At 29.8% G+C, this 25,132-nt stretch overlaps 1 protein-coding gene across 1 annotated transcript in view; it reads left to right on the forward strand.

Moving 5' to 3' along the window:
• LOC107443667 (serine/threonine-protein kinase PLK1) overlaps positions 1 to 25,132 on the forward strand; it is a 184,303-nt gene that overhangs the window by 115,058 nt on the left and 44,113 nt on the right. The window lies entirely within an intron of this gene.

A 25,132-nucleotide genomic window follows, 5' to 3' on the forward strand; every position in this document is an offset into this window, starting at 1 on the left:
CATTAATATTTAAATATTTTAGTTACTTGCGTAGGAGATTTTTTTAAAAAGGTAAATCGTTTGAAGAAATATTATAAATTTATTTAATAGTATAACAAAACTATTTTAAGTTAAAAATATTGGTTAAAATGAAAATACTAGTTTCAGTTAAAATCATTTATAAAAAATTCTGTTTATCATATGAGCATAAAATGCATGTATTATATTTATTTTACGCACGAAAATTAAGGCATAAACATTTTATTTATAACAATTTAGTTCAACATAATTACCAATGAATCATAAAGGCTAAAAGCATCAAAGTAAACACATGGAAACAAATTTCTATAGGTGCTCCAAATATTCTGGGCACTTAAAAGTTGTTTGTTTATCTTGCAGTAGCAACATCGTAAATTAAATGTTTGTTTCCTAATTGTGAAATGCAGAATGTTTTTTTGTTTGCTTTGTTTTAGCTCGCATTCCTTTATTTTTTTCCCTCCGAGACGAAAGTTTTTATTTATTTATCCCTAAATTTAATTCCGAAATATAAAGGAGAAACTCTTCTTCAATTACTAAAAAAGCTTTCACTTTAACAACCCCGAAATCCGGCTTAAATGCACTTTTTTTTTCCATTTTCCTGGGAAAAAATAAAGATGAAGTAACCTCTTTATCCGGCAAACACATCTAAGAAGATGCTGCCAGATTTTATTTTCTTGAGCATTAAATTTAATGACGCCTTTTTCATTGAATCTTTTCCAAATAAAATTACGTTTCGCTCCAATAAAAATAATTTTTCTCATCATATCCAATTATATCCGAAATCCTATTTGTAAGCAAATCTTAAAAATGGAAAGTCGCATTTTAAATTCTTCGGGAAAATTTTATTATTCACATTTTGAATTCCAAAAACAATAGAATGATATGCAAGTTATTGTTGGCTATAAAGTTTTGTTTCTGAGATTGTTTTTGTCTGTTACATAATCCCTGAAAAATCAATATAGGTAAATGCAACTTATTTTAAAATCTTTTTTTTTTAATTTAATTTTATTGCTGAAAGCCGATTAACTTCCTGTAGGCTTACACTCATTAATGCTACACTATAAATAATTCCGAATCAACTTACGGTAAAAGACACTGTCATTCAGGATGCCGGTATTTTTTTTTTTTTACCATAAAAATAGATGGAGCAAAATATCTGATATATGTAATATAATAATAATTACCGTGAGCCGCGATGGCTCAGGGGAGAGAGCGTTCGCCTTCCAATGAAGCGAACCGGGTTCGAATCCCAGTCGATACGAATTCCGCTTCCGGCTTGCACCGACTACAGTGCTGACGTGAAATATCCTCAGTGGTAGACGGATCATGGGTTAGAGTCCCTTTGCCGTCAGGCTAACTGTGGGAGATTTTCCTCTCCATGTAACGCAAATGCGGGTTAGTTCCATCAAAAAGTCCTCCACGAAGACAAATTTCTCCCAGTACTATATCCATGAGTTCCCTTGTCTTCTGGATAGGGTTCAAAATTACAAGGCTACGGAGTTGAATATTAGTAGTCGTAAACCCATAAAATTGGGTCGTCTGTTCAACGACGGTTATAAAATATGAAATAAAACAATAATTACCGTAAAATCACTGAATCTCTCCAGTTAAATTATTATTACTATAAAAATTACGGTTTAATATTTTACGATAAAAATGAATTTCACGGATAATACACGCAAAGTACTGATACTTAATCCTGTAATTTGATCCGGAATATTTTACTGTGTATAAGATACTCTTTTGTTAATTGAGAATTTTTAAGAGTGTAAACATACTTAACTTACAATGATTTTTTTTTTATTTTTCATTATAAAGATATTAACACATAATCCTAAAATATATATAGCAAATATTTTTTTTAAATGATTGAGCATTTTTTAAAATGATAAACAAAATGAAGTTGCGATATATCAGTTAAACTACTAACATTTGCAATATTTAAGAGCTAAAATGGAAGTGCTGTTGTTTCTAATCCTCTTATGACCAGATCCGAAAGACTATTAACTCGAATATGTCCCTGATAAGTAAGGGATTTGAATAAATTGCAAAGTAAAAGTTATTATTAAAAATTGGCTATAGGGAAAAATAAATTAGTTTCGCAGTTGTTATTTCAATGCAGAGTTGCAATCAGCGAAAATTTGTTTTTAATGCTCCAAACATTTAATTCTTGAGCAATATTTTACTCAAGAAATTTCAAATGACGAAAGTTGAATAAAGTAAAGCGAAATTACCGATGCCCCATTTTTCGCCCTTTGCAAAAGTAACCTACAGTGAGGAAGAAATTAGTTATGTATTTTCAATGCAGAATTGCAATCAGAGCAAATGTGTTTAGAGTGCTCCAAACCTGAGTAAAATTAAAAAGAAAGCGGCAGGATAACCAAAGGATCAGCATTCGTAATGTCATCAGATTTAAAAATACGAAAAGGAATTTATTTAGGTGTATTTTTGACATACGCGTCTGCAAGATTGTTAACGCACTTGATTCACAGCCTTTTGAAGACCATTTCTTCCCTTTTAATCCAACTCAGAATACAAAGGAACTGAAACAAGTTTTAATGTAAACAAGTTTTACCTAGTGTAAACCTCGAAAATCATGATTGTTAAAAGGATGAACTATCACCATCACCTCCACTTATACGAAACACATTCGCTAACGATAATACAAAAAAAACATTATTACTAAAAGATTCAAACTTATAAGCCACATAAGCTTAAAATATAAATCGACTGTCTAATATTATAGCTCCCTGAAACGTCTTACTGTCCAAAAACGGTGTACTAAAACCTAAATTGTCTCGTTGTACACGTTAATTGCGACCAAAAACCGCTTTGAAAAAACNCCGGAAAAGACTCACCAGAGATGCCTTGAGGAGTTACATGATGGTTTTGATGATATTTTTTAGAAGAAGATGGATATTTGTTGCTTTTTTAGTTGGAAAAAAAACTCTGTTCAATTAGCACAACAACATGGGTAGTAGCTAGATCAGTCCCCTATGCGATGCTACTGTTGGATCGTAAAGAATTAAAATGAAATATTAAAAACCATTTAACTTTCACTCTTTAACTTATATTTCACCATTTACTTTGTCGGCCGCCTCTTGCAAGACTTGTCATTAAAAAAAAAAAAAACCGGATTGGAAAAGATTAAAAATAAATTTTCGTCGCCAACTCTTTCAAAAAGAAATGGATGAAGATAAAAGTTTTAATGATGTGTCGATGTGTGTGGGTGTATTTTCCTACCTGCCCTTGAATGAGAAAGGTGCTAAATGGAGACAGAGAACTTTTGCCAAATTTATTGACTTCTGGAATGAGCTGGTGGGGAACATATCGGCTATTTTATGCTCATCGTACTAGCACTGTACTTCTCGCACCACCGATTTCGCGCTCTTTTTGATAGAGGCATAATAAAAGCTGCCTCTCTACGGATTTTATGCTTCGCCAACTTATTCCGCCGTGATGGCCTTTTCCTTTCCATAGAATGGTACAGCCAGTCAAATTAATATTAAAATACTGGAGGTGAAAACTTGCAGCGTGGTTCTGCCCCGAAAAGAGTGCTTTCTATATATAGTTTTGCTTTTTATTGATTTTAAGATTTCATGTTAGAAATGCGTGCTGTTTAGATTGATTTATGAGAAAATATTCTTTAAAAAGTCTGAAATAGAAATCGTTTTGAGATAAATTGGTAGCAAAACGAAATATTTTATCCAAGAAATTTTTTTTTTATAAAATTGCAATCATAAAAATGTTTTATTAAATTATAATCCCGATAGTGATTTTACCATATGAAATCAACATCTACCTATAGGGGTCGCCCATAAGAGATGTCAATTTTTTTTTTAAATATTTTTAATCCGCGTCCTCCCCTTTGTCACTAAGTATCACACTTCACCCTCCCCGGACCTCCCCCTTGACTTATGCCATGGTATATTACACAAACTTATACAAACAGTTTTGAAACAAAATACATTTATAGGTATCATTTCATATTTTATTTTTGACATTTATTTTATTTTATTCATCATATTTATATTTATATACCATTACGTCAAAAAAGGGTGGTTGACGAAATGATGAGGCAGCTTGTTTCGTGTAGCAAAATTGAACAAGAAGCATTTCTCGCGACTCTGAGAATGAGTAACAACTCATCGTGCTTTAATCTGTAGAAAAAGAAAAGTAATTATGCCATGGCATATTCCACAAACTTATACTAACAGTTTTGTGACAAAATACATTTATAGGTAATATTTCATATTTTATTTTTGAAATTTATTTTATTTTATTCATCATATTATATTTATATACCATTACGTCAAAAAAAGGGTGGTTGACGAAATGATGAGGCAGCTTGTTTCTTGTAGCAAAATGGAACAAGAAGCATTTCTCGCGACTTTGAGAATGAGTAATAACTCATCGTGCTTTAATCTGTAGAAAAAGAAAAGTAATTATTAAAAGAATTAAAGTATGCTGGAATAAGAAATTAAATAAGATACAATCTATTATAGAAACTTTAAGTACTATATTGTTATTACAAATGGCATTCCAAACGAAAATTGTATATACTGTTTTGTTGTCAATAAATTTGCGATTGATTAGCATTGGTATTCATTCATCGATCCCCTAGATCGGATCAACCCATAATTATGCTTTATCGACCCCTAGGGGATGCTATTGGCCACTTTGGCCGACACTGATCTAAATCATGGAAGAAATTATTTCTTATATATTGGCTACTTTGGCGGACCTTGATTTGAATCATGGAAGAAGTTATTTCTCATTTACAACCATTATTTGAGTTTTCGTACATTAAAAGATTAAAAACTGCCTGCAATTTGAGAGGAATAAAAATATTTGTAACTTTCCAAATATGATTTTATGCATTTGATGTCTGAGTGAAGTTAAAATAGAATATAACAACTTCCTTGTTGTCAACATTTTCTCATTTAGTCTGATTTTGTAGACGGAAACTGTGTCATGTGTTTTGTCTGTGTTTTGTCGTGCTGTTAAACATGTGTCAGGCGTGCTTTCATTTCTTTAAAATTGGGGGAAAGGTGAGGAAAAAGTCAGACATACACTATTAGAAATTTTAACCATAATATTGTTCAAATTCACTGCAACCTTAACACAATGCCAAGTGAAACCACGTTATCTTGTAAATTTTAGCTTCTTTAACTTGATCACTTCATTATATGGTTTAATAAAACATCGTTTAATTTAACACGGGAAACATAGGTCAATTTAACACCATTTTAAGGTTTTAACTCAGTGTTTTCACTACAGCGCGAGAACGCGAGAATCTCGCATATTTTTTTCTTTTCTCGCATTAAAAAATGATTACCGCGAGAAATTCGCGCATTCTATAAACCAATTTCAAAATTCGCGAATTTCTCGCATTTTGAAAAAAATTTCTCATTGCGCCAATTAGAATGAAATCCGTTTCACTTTTCTTCCTGGATCTTTCATTATTTTCAACATCTGCCCCATTATCTAGCTTCCCTATTTACCAGTATTGTTCAGAACCTTTAAGAACAACAGAACACCATCCTTCCGAACCACGGAACCTCTTTCAGAACGCATTTCTCTGCAACCACGTGTTTACCGTAGGTAAGGTTTCTTCATGTAAGACGTTCAAATTTTTTGCGCATTAATGTAAGATGGACAAATACCTTGTAAAGCCAATATCTTCTACTCCGAAACGGACAAATGAAAATGAAACAAATGTGGGTAGAAACGATCAAAACGAAACAAATACGCATTTGAGCAACCTAATGAGAATAGCTGATGAAAAAGTAGATGTAGAACATTTTCCATATGATGATGCAGCAAAAATATTCAATGCTTTAAAAATTAGAAGATATTAAAAATGTATTATAATTAAAGAAATGATTTTTTTCATGTCTCTTCACGTTTTTGTTTATTAATTTTTAGAAATCTCACTTAACTTTTTGAAATCTCACCCTGTTTTTGAGAAAGGGTGAGAAATTCTCACCCATTTTTTCTCTGCGATGAATAGCAAACTTACACGATATTAATATTCGAGGTTCCGATATCATGGTTCAACGTTGAACTGATTCTGACGAGAGTGCAAACTTAACCTTAACACGATGCCAAGTTGAACTATATTATCTTGCAAATTTTAGCATCTGTAACTTTATTGCATGATACTATTACAACTTAAATGAAAACTTAGTTCATAGCACATTAACATCTTTTGAAAGTTTTAACAAACTTGTACGATATTACGATTCAAGGTTCCGATATTAAGGTTCAACGTTGAACTGAGTGCAAACAAAACCTTAACCTGAGTCTCTAGAGTGTGCAGACAAAACCTTAACACGATGACAAGTTTAACTATATTATCTTTCAAATTTTAGCATCTGTAACTTGATTACATGATACTATTACAACTTAAATGAAAACATAGGACATTAACATCTTTTTAAGGTTTTAACAAACTTTTACGATATTACGATTCAAGGTTCCGATATTATGGTTCAACGTTGAACTGATTCTGTCGAAAATGTGGACAAAACCTTAACACGATGACAAGTTGAATCGTATTATCTTTCAAATTCTGGCATCTTCAACTTGTGACAACACGATTCTATGGTTAAACTTAAACGTAAACATAATTCAATTTAATATTGTTTCAAGGTTGCAGTTTACCTACGCGATTATGGTTTAAGGAACTAATAATTATGATTCAATGTTGAATTGATTTTTATCGAGAGTGCACCATAAAGCCACCGTGATTAATAGAATTATCCTAGATTGGTAGTCAAAATTGAACCTGTAGCTTAGGTTAAAAGTTTGTTTATCTCATCAGTTAATCCCACATCAACTGTTATTAGGAGTTAATTGTTCTTAATTATCATCTCCCTAAAGATTAATTGGCAATGATGATAAATGATACACTCTTTCGCTTTTGATAAGATGGATATCATCTTCGTAGTTCGTTGATCTTACATATTTCTTTATGGAAGATTAATTATTTCTCTTGGTTTTTAGTTTAATAACAATAGCGATAAGCGAATAGATATTGTTTCATTAGTATTTAAGCTGTTATTTTGTTGTCCTTATTATTAGTATCATAGTGCAGAGCCTATTACAATTGTAAAATGTTACATTAGTTCTTCTGAACGAGGTACATTTAATCACACTAACAGTTTTAAACAATTTTTTAATCTTATCTCGTTTAATTAAAAATATTTTGAAGAATTCATCCATTAATTTTTCTATCGAAGCTCAACATCTATGACAGTAGCTACTGGTCTCCTGCAAGTATAAATTGGATAGTTGAATTTTGGGTATTGTTTAAATCTTTGCTTATTTACTAAGAATTATAAATGATGATTGAATATGATATTTCGATTTTACTTCTGATTCCGAGTATTCTTTAATGTTCTGCTATTTGTGGTACCTCACAAAATAGATTCCATGCGTATTTCGAGTACAGGACTGATTGTGCTCCGGAAAAAATCCGGATTTCAGGAATTTTCGCTAATAGTGATCCAGAAGTTTCCGGAGATCGAAGGTCCAGACGTTTCAAAAAATCATTGATCACACCGGAAATCAAATTTTCAAAGGTGGAACTTAAAAACACAGTTAATTATATTTGTTTGTAAGGGAGAGCCAGAGATATACTTTATAAGCTTATATTCATGATTAATATTCATTTTTTATCAGTAAATAGTTGTTATAATCATAAACTCAAGAAAGAAAGACATATTTGTAAATTTTAATTACTTCTCCAGGTCATCATAGGTATGTGTAAAATTTTAAATATATTTTAAGTAAACTAAGAAATATTGAGAAAAAGGGGAAAAAATACCTTGTTTAAATTTTTTTCTAATCTTTCAATTTAAACTGTTTCTTTTTTTTTCTTTTTTCTTAACTCGAGAAATTTTCCGGAATTTTGATTTGGGTTCACAATCACCTCTGCTGAGTATCAGTACTTTTTTAGGAAAGCTGTTTATCGTTTATTCATATTATCGGTACTTTTGATCATAATACGGTGCAAATTCGTTACATCTAAATGAGGCATTAAATTGAACCAGTTTCAGTCCAAGTTTAACCTTAGTATCGTTTAATCGGTAATCCTTATCCATAATATCAATATTTTGAATTATAATATGGTGTTAATTTGTTACATTTGAACCAGGTTTTAAATTAAGCCATGTTACAATCTAGAGTGAACCATAGTATCCTTAAATCGTCTGTTCATAATATCAGTAGGCACAATCATAGGCACAATCATATATCAGTACAATCATACGTTGCTAATTTGTTGCAACTGAATTATTTAAATTTAACCATGTTTTAGTTCCAGTTCAACTATCTTATAATTTAACCGGTCATCGTTTATACATAATAGCAGTAGTTTGAATCATAAAACGGTGCTAATATGTTTCATCTGAATTATTTAAATTTAACCATGTTTCCTTCCAAGTTGAACAATCGTATGGTTTAATCGGTCATCGTTTATACATAATATCGGACCTGATAAGGACTTGAGCACCTTATTAAGGTTTCAATAAATTTGAACTGTAATATGAATCTGCGCTTACAAAAGTTCTTACAGCGTTATGGTCATAAAATTAAAGATTTTGAGCTAATGCTAAATTTTAATAAATATTCGAAAAGCAAGAAGATAAACAAAATTTTATTAGAACTAATCAAAAGTCTTTTGTGTTAAAAGCAAAAGGGTATTTTAAAGCGTTTCTTTCATAAACTAATTGATAATTTGCATTTGTGTTTCTTTTTCGCTAAAATGTGTGTTTTACACCTTTTAAGATAGAGTTTTTAAAAAATTTCATCTAGCTCTCAAACAAACCAGCAAAGATTTGAATTCAAAATATTTTTATTTCTTACAAATCAAAACAGCATCTGAATATTTATTTTAAATAAAAAAACAATTTCAGGGAGCATTGAAGCATTTAGTATATGATTTCGTTTGTATATCACATGTTAAAGTTATATTAAACGACAAAACATATATTTCTTTCGACTTCATTTGAATTTGGTTCATATAATAATTTATTTTTCTTTCGTAATTATTCACTTCGCGTGATTCTTTCTCATGCAATCTATGTTTTTTTCTGAATAAAATGAACATCTTGATATTACATTTAGTTCAAGTTAATATTCTTTTTCGTCTTGATTTGCCAATTTGTTTTTATGGAACGATACAGAATGGCTTAACATGATGATTACAAAAACAATATTTTTTTAGGTATGTATATAAAAACAACTGTTTACAATATCGATTGAATGCATCCTGTATTACGATTTCATTTTTCCCCCTACCGACGATGAGCGCTATTATGTTTCGGCATTGTTTATTGTGATTGAAAATAAGTTGGTTTTCGTTATAAATACTTAGAATTTTATTTGTGCTTTTGTAATTAATCTTTTTGCGAGTATGTACTGCTGTTTACGTACTCATTGTTAGAAAATTTAAGAGCCTATTAAACCATTATGTGGTTGCCATTTAAAGAGATAACATGAACTGAACTAATTTGAACCACTATGTAGTTCACGACTTTAGTATGGTGCTAGTTCAACCATGTTATCGTACTTCTTGAACTTGGTTACACGATACTATGGTTGAACCATTATATGGTTACAATTTGCTGCAAGCTTAATATGGTGTTAAGTTCAACCATGTTATCGTACTTCTAAAGTTTGATTACGCGGTACTATGGCTCAACTTGAACGTGAAATTAAAATTGGTTTAAATTTGCACAATATTGTAGTCTAAAGTACTTATATCATGGTTCAACGTTGTACCGATTTTTCTGAGAATGAACACAAAAAAATAACCCCGAAAATGTTAGTGTTTAGAGATACTGAGAAAGGTTCTTGTTTATAAAACCGAAACTATAGCAAGTCCATTTCTGACCTTTTGTACGTCAATCACTTTTTTTTTGGATTTAATAACTAATACTTTGTTAAAAAAAAATTTCCTAATACGGAACTATGTGGAGTTTTTAAAGACTATTATATTTATATTTTGTTTCAATTTCTCTCTTCTTTTTTGTGATAAATTCATATTTTTTTATACGTTTTTGTTTCTAAAATTATGATAAAATAACCGGAAGCAGTCTGTCCATCCGATTAACCGTAAAGTTTAAGGTAAAGAATATTTTTAACCTTTACGGTTTGGAAACCGTTTGCAACTAGTATGGTAATAAAATCATGAATACAAAACTATGCGGTTTTATAACTATTTACAGCTACCATGGTTTTAAACCCGTGAAAAAAGAACTTTAGTGCGCATTTGCAAGGAGCTAAGTTGCTTCATTAGGTCGACTTAGTTGGTGCAATAAAATTCTTGTTATTTAACCATTTTAGGTAAAAAATAGTTAACAAACGATTTGTCTCACTGTTAATAGTTTCATTACCATCTTATTTATGGTTATTTGACTGCAATGTTTAAATATGGTAAAATAACATTTAAATGGATTGTTATTTAGACTTTTTTTTTCCAAGAAATTTCTCACAGTGTACTATTTGAAGCATTAATGCAAGTGCATTGTTGTTTTAATGAAAACACGTTAAGCACCGTCATACATATGCAGATAAAAAATATTCATTTAGCTATTTAAACTGGAAAAAAACATAGAACATCTGAATGTATTTTATTATAGAACTATAATAAAGGAAAAAGGCAATGTTTTTAAGCCTCTTCCAAGGTCCACCGCAAATAAAAACTAATTCACGTGACATCCAAACGAGGAATAGACCTGTTTGGTTTGGTGCCAGGTAGACTACAGAACAAAACAATGGAACTCAGTTAAAAGAAAGAAGACCATTGAGAAAAACCATTTTCTTCTTTCCTGAACGAAATGTTGAATGATAGTAAAGTTAAAAAAAAAAACTCTCAACTCTTTAAACTGCATAATATCTTCTAAAGCTATGTCCCTAGGTGTAATTTCCTCTCATTGTCACTGTAATCTTCTTTGATGTTGGACGTTCGTTAATAGGTTTGCGGTTAAATGACGTAACTCAGTTAAAAAGGTTCGTTTCGAATGAAGCGAAAGTTGCATTGTTTTTCTGTGAGAATATAATCCGGTTTCGTTTATTTAGTTAGTTTTTTTCACAATTTTGTTATAGGATTTGGAAATACCCAGAAAAACTTTTATTCAACAAATTTAATTTTTACTTCATCGCTATTCAGTCACTAAAAAAATTTTTCAATCAATCTTTTATATAAAAATTTTTTTTAAACATTTTTCTAAGAAAGTAAATTTATTCTATTTACAAAGAAGTTCGATTGTCTGACATTTTATACATAATAAACATGTAATATTGTCGTAAAATAGAATGTTTTTAATTTATTATTGCGAATAATGTGTCATTCATTATTGTTTAGAGAATCATTCATCATTTGTGAGAAAATGTCAAAAAACTCAGGTGAATAAATAGATTAATTGATAATGTAATAGATTGATTAATGTAGTTATTAAGAATAAATAGGCTCCTATTATTTGTTTCGGATTTCATTGTTTAGCAATAAATGTTGATTTTATTCAATAACCTATATACAAGTAATCTTACATATTGTTATCTTATTTGTTTTTGTATTTTAAAGGTGAATAAATTATGAACAAAAAATTTTAATTAAATGAATAATAGATTACTAAAATTCAACCTTTGCGTCAAAATTTGTATTCCTGTTTCTTTTTGTTTTTGTTTTTTTGGTTAAATAAATAAATGAATGAATAATGCAAAACTATTACTAAGCATTGATTTGTATTTTGCGAATTAAATTAATTCTCTTTTATTTAGTTAATTTCTATTGTGTGATTGCAGTTTGTGATTGTTATTCAATTTTTGCATTGATTTCTAATGGTTTTTCTGTTTTGAGTTATTTGAAAAAATTTTTCGTTACATCGAATTAAATCAAGCTCTTAATTTAACATGATATACTGTAGATTAAGAAAGTGAAATAAGGTATTTAGCCCTCAGGCAGAAAGTGCTGGAAACTGCGACGTACGTCGCAAACAACTCTAAGTCACTGCAAAACAATTTGTGATAGGGGCAGAACTATTTACGTTCACCTCCTTACGGAAAGATTTAGGTTAGGAGCAGAACTATTTACGTCCACTTACCCGTAAAAACTTAATATCTAGTTAATCCTTTTTTATTATCATTATCTAGGCATTAATACGTAATTTATCACGTTTAACTAACTGATGTTCCTTTTTTTTAAAGAATTTTGTTTGCAAAATAAACTTTTTAAAAGAATGACGATTAATTACAATTGAAAGAAAATTATGTTCCACTTATTGCGATCACTGGATTGGTCAAATGTTTTCATTTTCTGCATAGACGTCACAACATTTCAAGTCACTGGTTGCAAAAACTGCATCTGTTTTGCCGTCCTATAGACTGGATTAGTTTCAATTTCAGTCAATATAAGTTTGTTAAGACGTCACAAAATTCTTTTGATTCTTAGGTATCCAAATAATATTATACAAAAACATTAAAAACGCACTCTTGTGAAAATAAAAATAAAAAGAACTCAGTCAGGAAAACAATCAATTCCAAGAAGTTCCAAAATTATCGTCTGCTTTTACTTTTTATTTGATTTTCTGCTGCTTTTTATTATATCTTACGTTGGCTTGATTTTTTTTTTTATGATTCTTAAAACTCTTTATTTGTGATTATGGCGTTGAACTTTATCTAGTAGAAAAATGTACGGAGATTAAAAACCTAGAACAACACCCATTTTCCCTATTGGTAATAATTTGTCATTTAAGAAAATGGCTATTATTTATCTAGTGAGATATGTTTATTTTTGACGACACCAGGAGAACATTTGCTTTTATCATAAGTCTATTTATCATTGGTACATTAGATATAATTCTGCTCCTGGGATATTTAGATTCAGAATTACAATCCAAAATAAATAAATAAATGATGTCAAGAAACTTAATTTTTATACTAGATCAACAAACTTCCCAGCTATTTTTTACTTATTTTTAAATAATTAATTCTAATTAACTTAATTAGTTAATTTTGGTTAACTAGTTAATTTTATTACTTAGTTAAATTTAACCGGTATCCAGATGAATATCTTTTTTGACATATTTTTGACGTCAGCATGGGAACATTTGTATTTATCATAAGCCTTTTTACAGTACATTAGATATAATTCTGCTCCTGGGATGTTCAGATTCGGAATTGCAATCCAAAATAAATAAATAAATGATGTCAAAAGAAACTTAATTTTTATGCTAGATCTACAAAGTTTCCAGGTATTTTTCACTTTTTTTAATTAATTAATTTTAATTAAATTAATTAATTTTAATTAACTAATAAATTTTATTAATTAGTTAAGTTTAATCGATTATCCAGATGAAGATCTTGCTTGACATATTTCATCTGCCCGCAAGATTTCCGGTTTATTATTTTGCTAGAAAACGCACCAGGTCCAGTAGGTTAGTTTTTAAAACAACGAAATCCGGCTTTGAGCTTATCTTCTATTCTAATCTGTTTACATTCTTAACCAAATCTAGTTGCTTCAATTTGAAAATGTGGTTCTCTGTAGCTGTGATTCAAAACTTGTTTAGTAAATTTTTAAAAAATGCTATTAAATGGAATGATATCAAGAATTCAAATATCCAGGTCCTGAAACATGAGATTGAAAAAATCGTCAATTTTATACGCTCTTAAAGTTCATTTGTTATTTATTTAATCGTTTTTTCTTCCTTTGCTATAAAATTGACAAATTCGATGGAGAAGTTCTAGAAATGACGAAGTCTAGTTTTGATCTTTTGGTTGGATCACTCTAACTCGTCTATTTTCTGAACTAATTTTTTCTAAACTATAATCTAAAAAATGTTTTGGGCCATATCTGTTTTAATTATCATTCAAAACTAATTAACCGTTTGCTTGCGGCTGGTGCAACCAGTGGACCAGAATGGCTTCATCTTACTAAACTCCAGAAGTAAAGGGTTGCATTTTTTGCATTGTAATCTCATTTTTATAGCAATTATTAGTTTACTTTTTCATATAAAATAAAACATTCATTCAGGTATATACCTTTTTTTCTTCCTTTTAACACTAGAGAGACTGAAACTTCTTACTATATACCTATATTGCCCAAAAGCAGTCAAAATGACTGGATAGTAAAAAAATAAATAATGTGTAAAGAAATTTGTTTAAAATTAATTTTTAATATTTTTTATTTTAATTACAGTTATATAACAAATTATTAGTAAATATTAACAATAAAAAAATTATATGTTCTACAAAATTCTAAAAAATTGTGTCATTATATATATCATTGTTTTTCTAATTGAAATTGATAGCAGTCAAAATGACTTCCTTAGGCAATCTAGTGTTAAAATGAGGAAAAACGGACTTGGTCAGTTTTTGAAATTTATTTTAAGTCCGTTATATTTATTTTAATTCGGCTATTAAATGAAATAAATTATGGCGTTTAAACTCTAAATGACAGACAAACATTCAATTTATCAAAACAAGCCTCGTGCGATCACTATATTAACTATTATAAACAATTTAAACAAAATTGCCACGTGTTTTAATGTAATTCATTTATACACAAACCATTGTCTTAATAACTATCTTTCATCTAATATAATTGCTCTTTGGAAATAATTGTCATCTCGTTCTGCGGAGAATCGCTTCGGGGCATATGTATTTATTATTCTAATTTCCTACAACGCTAGCTGTTTCTAGCAATTATCTGTCATAAAATAAGTGGAATCCGAACACGCCATCTTGTTTCAAATTCAGAACCTGTCATTTTCAAATTTTCTTCATTTCACATCGTATCTCGAGCACGGCAGAGGTAACGAGCTCCGATTATGTGCGCTCCGCTTGAGAGATTGGATATTTTTCAATATGAAACCTTCAACCATTTGGAAGAAGAAAATATTTCCTTTTTCTTAAATAAAAAAAAGAAGAAAAATGGATGCACAGTTGACAACGGGAAAATATATTCCCTTTCAGTTTAATTTAATTCGATATCAGTTTTTATTCGTAAGCTGCTTTATAAAGCTTCCCAACTCACCCAAATCGGGACTCACTCTTTTTTTCCATAGTGGTTAATGCATTTGGCTACAGCCAGTTCCGGGTTCGTTCAACAGCTCCTAGAAGAGAGAAGACCTCCGCACGGAGTAGCATAAACGAGCAATCCGATCCTTTAGTACAGTGTTCCCCAAAGTGTGGTACGCATGAGGTGAACCGGGGTTCGATCCCGTCGATGGCTGGTCGATACGAATTCCGCATCCGGCTTGTACCGACCGCAGTGTTGACGTAAAATATCCTCAGTGGTAGACGGATCATGGGTTAAAAGTCCCCTTGCCATCAGGCTAACCATGGGAGGTTCTCGTGGTCTTCCTCTCCATGTAACGCAACTGCGGGTTAGTTCCATCAAAAAGTCCTCCACGAAGGCAAAATTCTCCCAATACTTGATCCAGGAGTTCCCTTGTTTTTTGGATTGGGTTCAAAAATTACGAGGCTATGGAGTTGAGCATTAGTAGTCGTAAACCCAAAAATTGGGTCGGCTGTTCAACGACGGTTATAAATATAAAAAATATTGTGGTACGCTTACCCCCAGTGGTATGGAAACAGATTAACGGGGGTACGCGTTCTTATGCGAAATATCTTGCAACAAACGAAAATTTCAAAAAATTTTATTTAAAAACAAAGCTAGCCATGAACGTTTGCATTTGGCCAACTTGTTATTGGAAGCATTGCATTTTGGCCAACGAGCATCCTTTACGCTCTTCTCCACATGGAAATATAAGTAACTTTTTTTTTTGAATTGTAAAGGACTTCCAATAGTAACAGTTAAAAAAAATATTTCTAAATAAATTTGTTTAAAATTAAGTGCATTAAAATTTTCGTGTTTATTTCCCCTCGATGCCATTAAAAGTTTATTAGAGAGATTTACCATTTTCACGTAGCATCTCGCACATTCACGTAAGTATCTTCTACGCATTGCAGTTACTACATTTCTGTTCATACGTACGTGAACATGTAGAATTCTACATGAATTTCTACATGCTATAGAATGATTCCATAATTGAATGAATCATGGATCTTTTTATTAAATTATTACGCCTCTTGCCTACATTTCAAAATTCTTACCATGTGGCCTAAGTTTTTTGAAAAGGTAGGTGAGAAATCACTCTTCTAATGTATTTAACCTATACTTAAAATTAATTAATACTAATTCTTGATCAACAAAGTTGTGCTAAATAAATATAAAAACAAAGATTGCAATTTTATAAAAATAAAACAATGTAAACAATTAACAATTCTCACTGTAAAATTTGCTTCTTGCATGAACATGGTTCGAAAGATATTGTGTTTTGATATTTTGGACTTATTCTGAAACAGTAACAAGCCAAAACTTTAAATCATGGTAAAGGAAACAATGACAAGCCAATGGCAATTTTAAACCGTCCAATTTTTTCTGTAAATCCTTTCCCCTTTAAAAAAAATGGGGGAAAAAAGCAATATTTTCAATTTTGAATCATTAAAATTAACGCTAAATTGGAGTGATATCTTTGGGGTTTAAAGTCTTGAAATGCGCAACAGTTTTTCTAATAATATTAACTTAATTTTTTTTTATTTTTCAAGGATTTAGTTTAATCTGAATAAGTAACTCTACTTATTTCGTTAGAAATTAAATTTTTCCGCATATCTTTCGTTTTTTTTTATCATTGCAATTTCATATAATCATTTTATTTCTAACGCTATGCTATATTAATTTCATATCCTAAAATTATTCATCTTGTGTTTTCTCAACATTTTTCCTTTACCCCTGTTTTTCCTTATTTTAAATCTCGTAATTCCATACTGCACTAACAAGGCGTATCTCCTTTGCAGAATTAATCGCCAGCTATTATGCCTTCGTTTCTTTATATAGCACATTAAGCCCTCAGATGATTGAATAAGCATTTCAGCATGGCTTTTATAATCCAGCATTGATTGTAGTTTAACAAAACACTGAAAGTGAACGCTTCAAGGTCTTGCTGCTAAGACGTAGATCATTAACTTCTTTTTTTAAGGAACTTCTTTGTGTATCTTTAAACACTCAGATTGTTACTTTAAGTCGGCTCACGTTCGTCAACCATTCATGCATATTTGTTATTGATAAATTAAATGTCGAATAGGGTTGAGTTGTAAAGATGCTTCTTCACTGTTTTTTCGGCATTTCGTAATTTTGTTTTGTTCGTCTGAAGAAAGAATCGAATTGTACAGTTACGTGAAATACAATGTATGAGGAATTAGTTAAAACTTTCTCTTGAAATTAAATTGTTGTTATTTTGACTTAAATATTTTTTTTCTCCATACAAATTGCTAACAGTCTGTCCAATTAGTTACAATAAGCGATTGAAAAAACGTAGATGGTTTTTGCTTGATTTTTAAAGGATTTTTTAAATTTAAAAATAAGGCTAGATTCGCCACACTGAAAAAAATATTCCGAATCAAATTATGATAAAAAGCACCATCACTCAAACTTCTGGTACATTTTACATTACAACCCATGTTTTACCGTAAAATTTTACGGAGCAAAAAATCAATTATATTGTGTACTTTTTACTGTAATATTTACTGTAAAATCACTTAGTCACTGTAATTAAATAAATATTAATGTAAAAATTACGGCATTAAATTTTACGGTAAAAATTGACCATTTTTACCCTAAAATTTTGCGGAACGCGAAATCAATTATACCGTGTACTTTTTACAGTAATATTTACTGTAAAATCACTTAGTCACTGTAATTAAATAAATATTAATGTAAAAATTACGGTATAAAATTTTACGGTAAAAATGGATTTTATAGTTAATTGGATTTTACGGATGAATGCACCCATTTTCCCAGTACTTTTTACCGTAATTTGATCCAATATTTTTTAAATTCCAATTATGAACATAGACAGAAAAATCAAGTTTGTTTACAATATCAATACAGTCATCCTGTATAAATTCAGCTTGTTTAATTCGTACATTCTCAAGAATTTAAGAGCTTGTTATTATATCCTGAAAGTTAGATGCTATTTTAATATGGATTGAAACGTTCTTAAATTTGACCAATTTGCACTATGGTTCACCTAAGAGCAGCGATTGCGCGCCCCCTAGGAGTGTGCGTTAAAACTAAAAGGTGCTCGTGTATATAAAAAAAAATATACGTGAGAAAAATATATCGAGAAAAAAGAGAAAAACTATTATTAAAAAAAATTACTTTATCTACTAGTAAAAAGCATGAAATATATTTTGACGTAATAAAAAAATACATGTTTAAACTGATATTATACAATTCTAAATAAGATTGTATTAATGCTGCGCAATGTATTAAATATTAAATTAAAAGCAAGATTATAATACTTATTAATGACTCCATTGGGCCTGTCTTGCAGATCAGAGTTTTTCTTCCTCATTTGTAACTTTGTAAGGTAATCTGGAGCTAGTTACCTGATTAATGCATTAATTTATTTTGAATATTGATAAGTGAAATTGATATATGCATTATATGTTGTTGGGTTCAGATTTTTAAAAATAAATCTCAGATGATGATTTGAAAAATATTCAGAAAATTATGTATGCTAACGTTCATAGCAATATTTTTTGGTGCGAAATTAATTTTTAAGGCTAGTTATCAATATTGTAATGTAGTTTTAGCATCAAAATATTATTAAATTGAATTAAGTAGAAACTAATATTACGATTACGGCATGATTTCAGTGAAGATTGTTGTAGGAGAGGGGGCGAGATGAAAATTGTGCCCTGTTAGAATTTTTCATTTTAAAATTGTGGTATAATAATGCACAGCAGGCAGTTCAACTAGTATGGTTATAAAACCATGAATACAAAACTATACGGTTTTTTAACGATTTTTATCCATTTACAACTAGCATGGTTTCTAAACCGTAAAAACGAATTTAAATGGACATTGTAACAAGGCATTCATTAAGTAATGAGCGTTAGAGAGTGCAGGATTCTGGAAACTCTTCAAGTGTTGAAGGGAATGGGAGAAATATTGTGATGTAAACGCTGGGATTCGAACCCCCGTTCTGTCGGTCATGAGGCAGACAAATTTAGCCTTCTCGGCTATAATATGTAAGTAGCTGCTGGGAACTAAGTGTGCTTAATTAGGTGGGCTTAAATTGTACGATAAAATTCTGGTTGTTTAACTGTATTAGGTGAAAGCAGTCAACGAACGGTTGTTCTCAGAGTTAACAGTTTGAGTACCATCTTATATACGGTTTTTTGACTGTTTTGTTTGAATATGGTAAAATAACAATTAAATAAACTGTTACTTAATCATTTTTTTGAGAATTTTTTAACAGTGTGATTAAAAATTAGGTCGTAAATTCTAAAAAATTGAGAAACACCGATTTAGAGTAAAACAAGGTTCAGTTTAACGATATGTTAATGGCAGTAAACTTGCATCGCATTGTATTTCAAGTTGCCAATATTATGGTTCAAGGTACGATATTGTAGTTAAAGGTAAGGATATTATGGTTCAAGGTGTGAATATTATGGTTCAACGTTGAACTGAATTTCTGAGAACTTCTTCCTTCTAAAATCAACTTAAGTAGACAAAATTCAAAGTAATAATTTTAAGGTCATTATTAAATTGTATCGATAGGCTATATTAAAATTCCATTGAAACTTATTTTTTTCAAACGTTAAGCTTCTTAAAGCCACTAGCAGTTGAATGCCCTATCATGCGATGCATTGTATAAAAAGAAGAAAAAAAATAATAAAATTCAAATCGCTCAATCAAACATTTCGCAACTTAAAATTAGTAAATTATTTTTATCATAACAACATGACATAAGTATATTATTTTAATCATAATAACATGGCATAAATCGGTAAAATACAGATGTTAAAAAAAGCATAAATACCTATTATTCGAGGATTGTTAAATCTCCAAAAACTTTCGCAAATGACATGTTGTTAAACAGAACTACTTTAAATCTTTAATCGGATAATAATAACCACAACTAAAATTTCACATAATACATTAATAATAATTCACATAAAATTACAATGACCTTTTCCAGTATAAATTACTCTTATTCAATATTAAACGATAAATAAATAAAATAAAATAAAATGAAGATGAAAACAGTAGTTGATTGACCCGACATCCTTGCGACACGAAACCAATTATCTACCGAAAAGCATAGTTCTGAAAAATCACGATTCGAAAAAAAATAAGAACTTTCGATCTCGAGGAAGTCTTGAAATAATAGTTAAACAACACACTTGAAAAACTTTTTCTTCTGACGAAGTTATAAAAAAATTTTCTCAGTCGCTATCTTGAAAATAATGATTAATAGTTTAACAAATTGTTAATAATAGATAGGTATAGGTTTAAATTATTCGCTTCATAATTTATTGGACCAAAAATTGTAAAGAAGATTTTAAGAAATTTTTCCATTACACCGAATGGGTTGAAGCCTAGCTTGAGCTTATCATTACCTAAATTAATGCTCTCTCAGATTATTATATTATAAAATTATTCGTTTTTTTTCCCTTCCTGTAGGCTGTTCATTTTACTCTAATTTTTTTTTAATCTTCAACAGAGAAATAGTTTTGTTGTTCTATTATATTTCTTAAAACAATTGAAATCACTTTCACTGTTCCCGTTATTATAAATTCAAAGTTAATAACTATATTTTTTGAATATATTTTTCTTAACTTTGAACGCACATGAATTATATATTATTTATTTTATTATTTAATACTTAATGAGTGATGATAAAAAAATTCTTAGGTCTCTCCAATTATTCTTTGTTAACAGAGTTTTTTTAAAACCACTTGGGTCATTTTAGCCATTTGATTAGATTCAAATAAACAAGATTTTTCACACAAATTATTCTTCTAAAAAATTTAAAAAAAGCTCCCGTGGGATAATTATAACCATTTTAGTATTTTATCTAACCGTTTTACTTATGTTTCAATAAAACGAAAATTACCGTTACTAGAATCCAAACGCATTTAAATAAATCTTTGCAGACAGCTTTTTATAAAATACTTATTGTATTTCAACCAATTCTTTAGTATTTTATCTAACCGTTTTACTTAAGTTTCATAAAACGAAAATTTCCGTTACTAGAATCCGAAAACTCACTTAAGTAAATCTTTGCAGAAAGCTTTTTATAACATTCTTATTGTATATCATTTCAACCAATTCTTGAGTATTTTATCTAACCGTTTTACTTCTGTTTCATAAAACGAAAATTTCCGTTACTAGAATCCGAAAACTCACTTAAATGAATCTTTGCAGAAAGCTTTTTATAAAATTCTTATTGTATATAATTTCAACCAATTCTTGAGTATTTTATCTAACCGTTTTACTTTTGTTTCATAAAACGAAAATTTCCGTTATTAGAATCCAAAAACTCACTTAAAATAAATCTTTACAGACAGTTTTTTATAAAATTCTTATTGTATATAAGTTCAACCAATTCGTTAGTATTTTATCTAACCGTTTTACTTATGTTTCTTAAAACGAAAATTTCCGTTACTAGAATCCAAAAACTCACTTAAATAAATCTTTGCAGAAAGCTTTTTATAAAAATCTTATTGTACAACCATTTCTTTAGTGATTTATCCAACAATTTTACTAGTGTTTTATAAAACCAAAACTTTCCGTCACTAGAATCCAAGCTCATTTAATAAATCTCTGCAGATTGTTATAAAATTCCCATGGGATAATGTTTTCGTGTCGTGACATTTAAGTACAAAAAAAATATACATAAGTAAATAAAATAATGTTCTGTGCGTTACATCAGCTGCATAAGCTCTAATACACGTACCTGATTTTAACTCTTTTTTTTTTCCCCAACCATCTGCTTTATTGTCTAATCCTATTGTGCCTGCTTTTCCATGCTAATTATCATTCCGAACGGACCCCCCTGCTTTTAAAAGAGATCTTATTGACTACGTTTTCCGTTGTGTGCTTAATTGATTTGGCTTCGTTTTCATCGATTAGTTTCAACGTTCTTCTATTTTAAACACCGTGCAATTCTAGGAACGTGAGGTTGATGCGTGCTGTCAAAAATGTTGCTTTAAATAATCTGGATTTTGAACTAGTATGTCACGTGCTTTGTTTTAGGTTCGCTTTTTCAAAGTGCTATTCGCGATCGCAACGCTCGAGTACGCCGTCTAGCGGGAGCCTGTAAATATCAGACATTAATTTATCACGTTTTCATNGGTATGCGTCTCATACAACAACGCCCCCTATAGTTCGTTGCGATCGCGAATAGTTTCACTTCTAGGTCTTCTAAATTTGTTTTTATATTTCTGATTAAATTATTTATTTTTATTTAGCGATATTAATATAGTTTTGAAAAGATACCTATTTGTTTTTATAAACATATATTTGGACATGATGCGGCACAGATTCACTCGGGCAATTATTATAACCAAATAATTTACCAAAACATAGAATATTTAATAATAAAAAAAAGGAAATAAATTATATAGGAATCACCTAGATTTCGCTTAGTTTGACAAACAATTTGATTGTTTTTACGCAGAATCGCAATAAACTACATCTTTTAAATGGAATGTTTTAAAAAGAAATTGAAAATTTTAGATTTACTTCCTTTTCATCTAAAAGTTGTATATATACATATCTATATATCTTACCACATTTACCAAATTTATCACGAATTATAAAGCCATATTTTATTGTTATTTTACCAATTTCATTACCAAAGCACTTCAATTAAAATTACCGAGGTTTTATTGTTGTCATAGAGTCAGAAACACGGTAAATTTTTCCATATTTTGGTATTTTTTATAATGCTTTTTTTTTAGAGTGTACATGCATGAGGTTTAGTTAGGGCAAATACATTTTCCTGTGAGATAAGCTACACACAATGTGCAAAAGTTTCATGTTTCTCTTAAAGCAATGAATTTTTGAAACATTCTGCAAAAATATTCTTAAATCTCACCTTTTCGACTTAATTTATATTATCTGATGAAAATTTTTCTTAAATGCATGAATATCCAAATTAAATCAGCTAAACGAACTCAAGATGAGTGTTATCCAAGGAATAACATCCAATGTGTTGATCAAGTTACAAGATCATGTTGGTACAATTTTTTTAATTCAAAAAAAGAAAAAAAATTCTAAAATGTAGGGTTTAATTCATTCAAAAACTTATTTTAGTTGTTTACGTGTTGTTTATTTCTCGCAAAATTTATTGAATTATTACTTTTTGCATAAGTATTTGAATTAATATTTTTTGTATAAAGAAATTAAAATTGCTCCAAAGTTCAATATTCTATTCTACTTTGCGCATATTTTCTATTCTGCACAAGGCAATTTATTACGATTTCCGACATTTTCAACAAACTTTTCAGAATAATTTACAAAAGTAAATCTATTTTTGTTAATTATTTTTCCGACATAATGTAAGCCATAAATCTAGAGGGTAATTAATCTTAACGGGCTTCACCCAAACTATTGATTTTCGATTGATTTATGGTACTCTTCATTAGTCTAGTTTGCCGAGAAAGCCCTACGGGGATTCTTTGAATAGGTTTTAAGTTTATATTACAATAATTTTTTAACAATTTTTTTTATAGAATGCAGTTTTGAGAAGTCCTTTAACGATGTATGTCAAACTTTAAGAAACAAATTGCTTTCTTACGTCATGATAAAATGGTTTTATTTTACGTTTGATTAGAATTGGTTTAAAATAGATGATAAACAGAAAGATGAGTGAGTTTTTAGGAAGAAAATACTGCCTTAATTTTTATTTCTGAGTACGAGCAGCCTGTATTAAAATTAAAAAAATTGAAATTAGAAGTAAAAAATCGCTTTTCAAAACAGCATTTCAAGATATAAGGCGTATTATTTAGTTTTGTTTTGTCAACAATAGCTTTGTTTCTTTTCATCAAAAAATTAATATTAAAAATTTTTTGGAGCCATGAAATTCATTAAACTGGATGTTGATCACCAGTTAGGCCAAAAAGGATCCGTTGTCAACATACCCAATAACTTCCGTAGACTGTCTTCCACGCAATATAAATGATTCATTCACTATTCGTGTAAAATTTTAAAAAAAGGCAAACCTAGCTTTCAAATCATATTTCATGTATGAGCTTGTGAATTCGAAGCGGGTGTATGATGCAACTTACTATCTCCTTCAAACACCATTGTACCAATCCGAAAATGTTAATATTGATCTCGATTGGCTGTCTATTCAGTCATCAAAAAAATTTACCAGAATGTGTCTGAGCTGCATCCAAATATGTCTGCGAAATTGTGTACCGAGCTGTTCAGGATTAACAGTTATAGATGTCCAAGATGAAAACACAATTAATTTGCTTTTCCAAAAAAAATTAGACAACAACCAATTTGCCAGTGGGTAACCTGGGTTTCAGGAATTTATATTTTCTTTACACCAGGAAGAAAAATGCGTTCAAAATCCAGTAAAAAATAATTACAATGATTTAAAATTCTGTACTCTTTGAAAATATGCACAATTAATTACTAATAAACTATTTACTTCGTCGTAAAGTAGTCATTAAAAGTTCATTATTGCTCAGCCGCTTAATTTATTCTTACTTCGACACACGAGGTTAAGAATTTCGCCAACTTCCTGAAATACTTCCGATTCTCTGAATAACTGAAACAAAACTTTTCCTTTCCTTTTCAAGAAGATGAAGAGAAAGATCATGTCTGTAGGTGACGAAAAGTGTGAAACTCAGGCAATTACGAAACACTTACCCATTGTAACATGAAAGGGTGAGTGCGTGCCTTGAATGCGGAGGATGACTTATGTGCGTTGGTGCAAATTGGATAATTAAGTAACTAGTTTAACAGAATATGTTACACGTGAATGATTATTGAGAACATTTATAAATGTTTAATAACTCCCACGTTTTCATATTTTGCTCATATCGAAGGCTGATAATTTATGATTATTAAAGTTGTATTGCTATTCTTACTATGAAAAGTTATTTCATGCGCTAAAGTTTGATGAATGTATTTTTATAAAAAATTAACGGTTGGAATTTTATCTGTGTTTCCTTTTAATTACAAGCCTGCACTCCTTAAAAAAAACGGTGCAAGTTTGAGCTGTAATGTAGGTAT

The sequence above is a fragment of the Parasteatoda tepidariorum genome, chromosome 6 (genome assembly GCF_043381705.1).
Source record: "Parasteatoda tepidariorum isolate YZ-2023 chromosome 6, CAS_Ptep_4.0, whole genome shotgun sequence".
Lineage (NCBI taxonomy): Eukaryota > Metazoa > Arthropoda > Arachnida > Araneae > Theridiidae > Parasteatoda > Parasteatoda tepidariorum.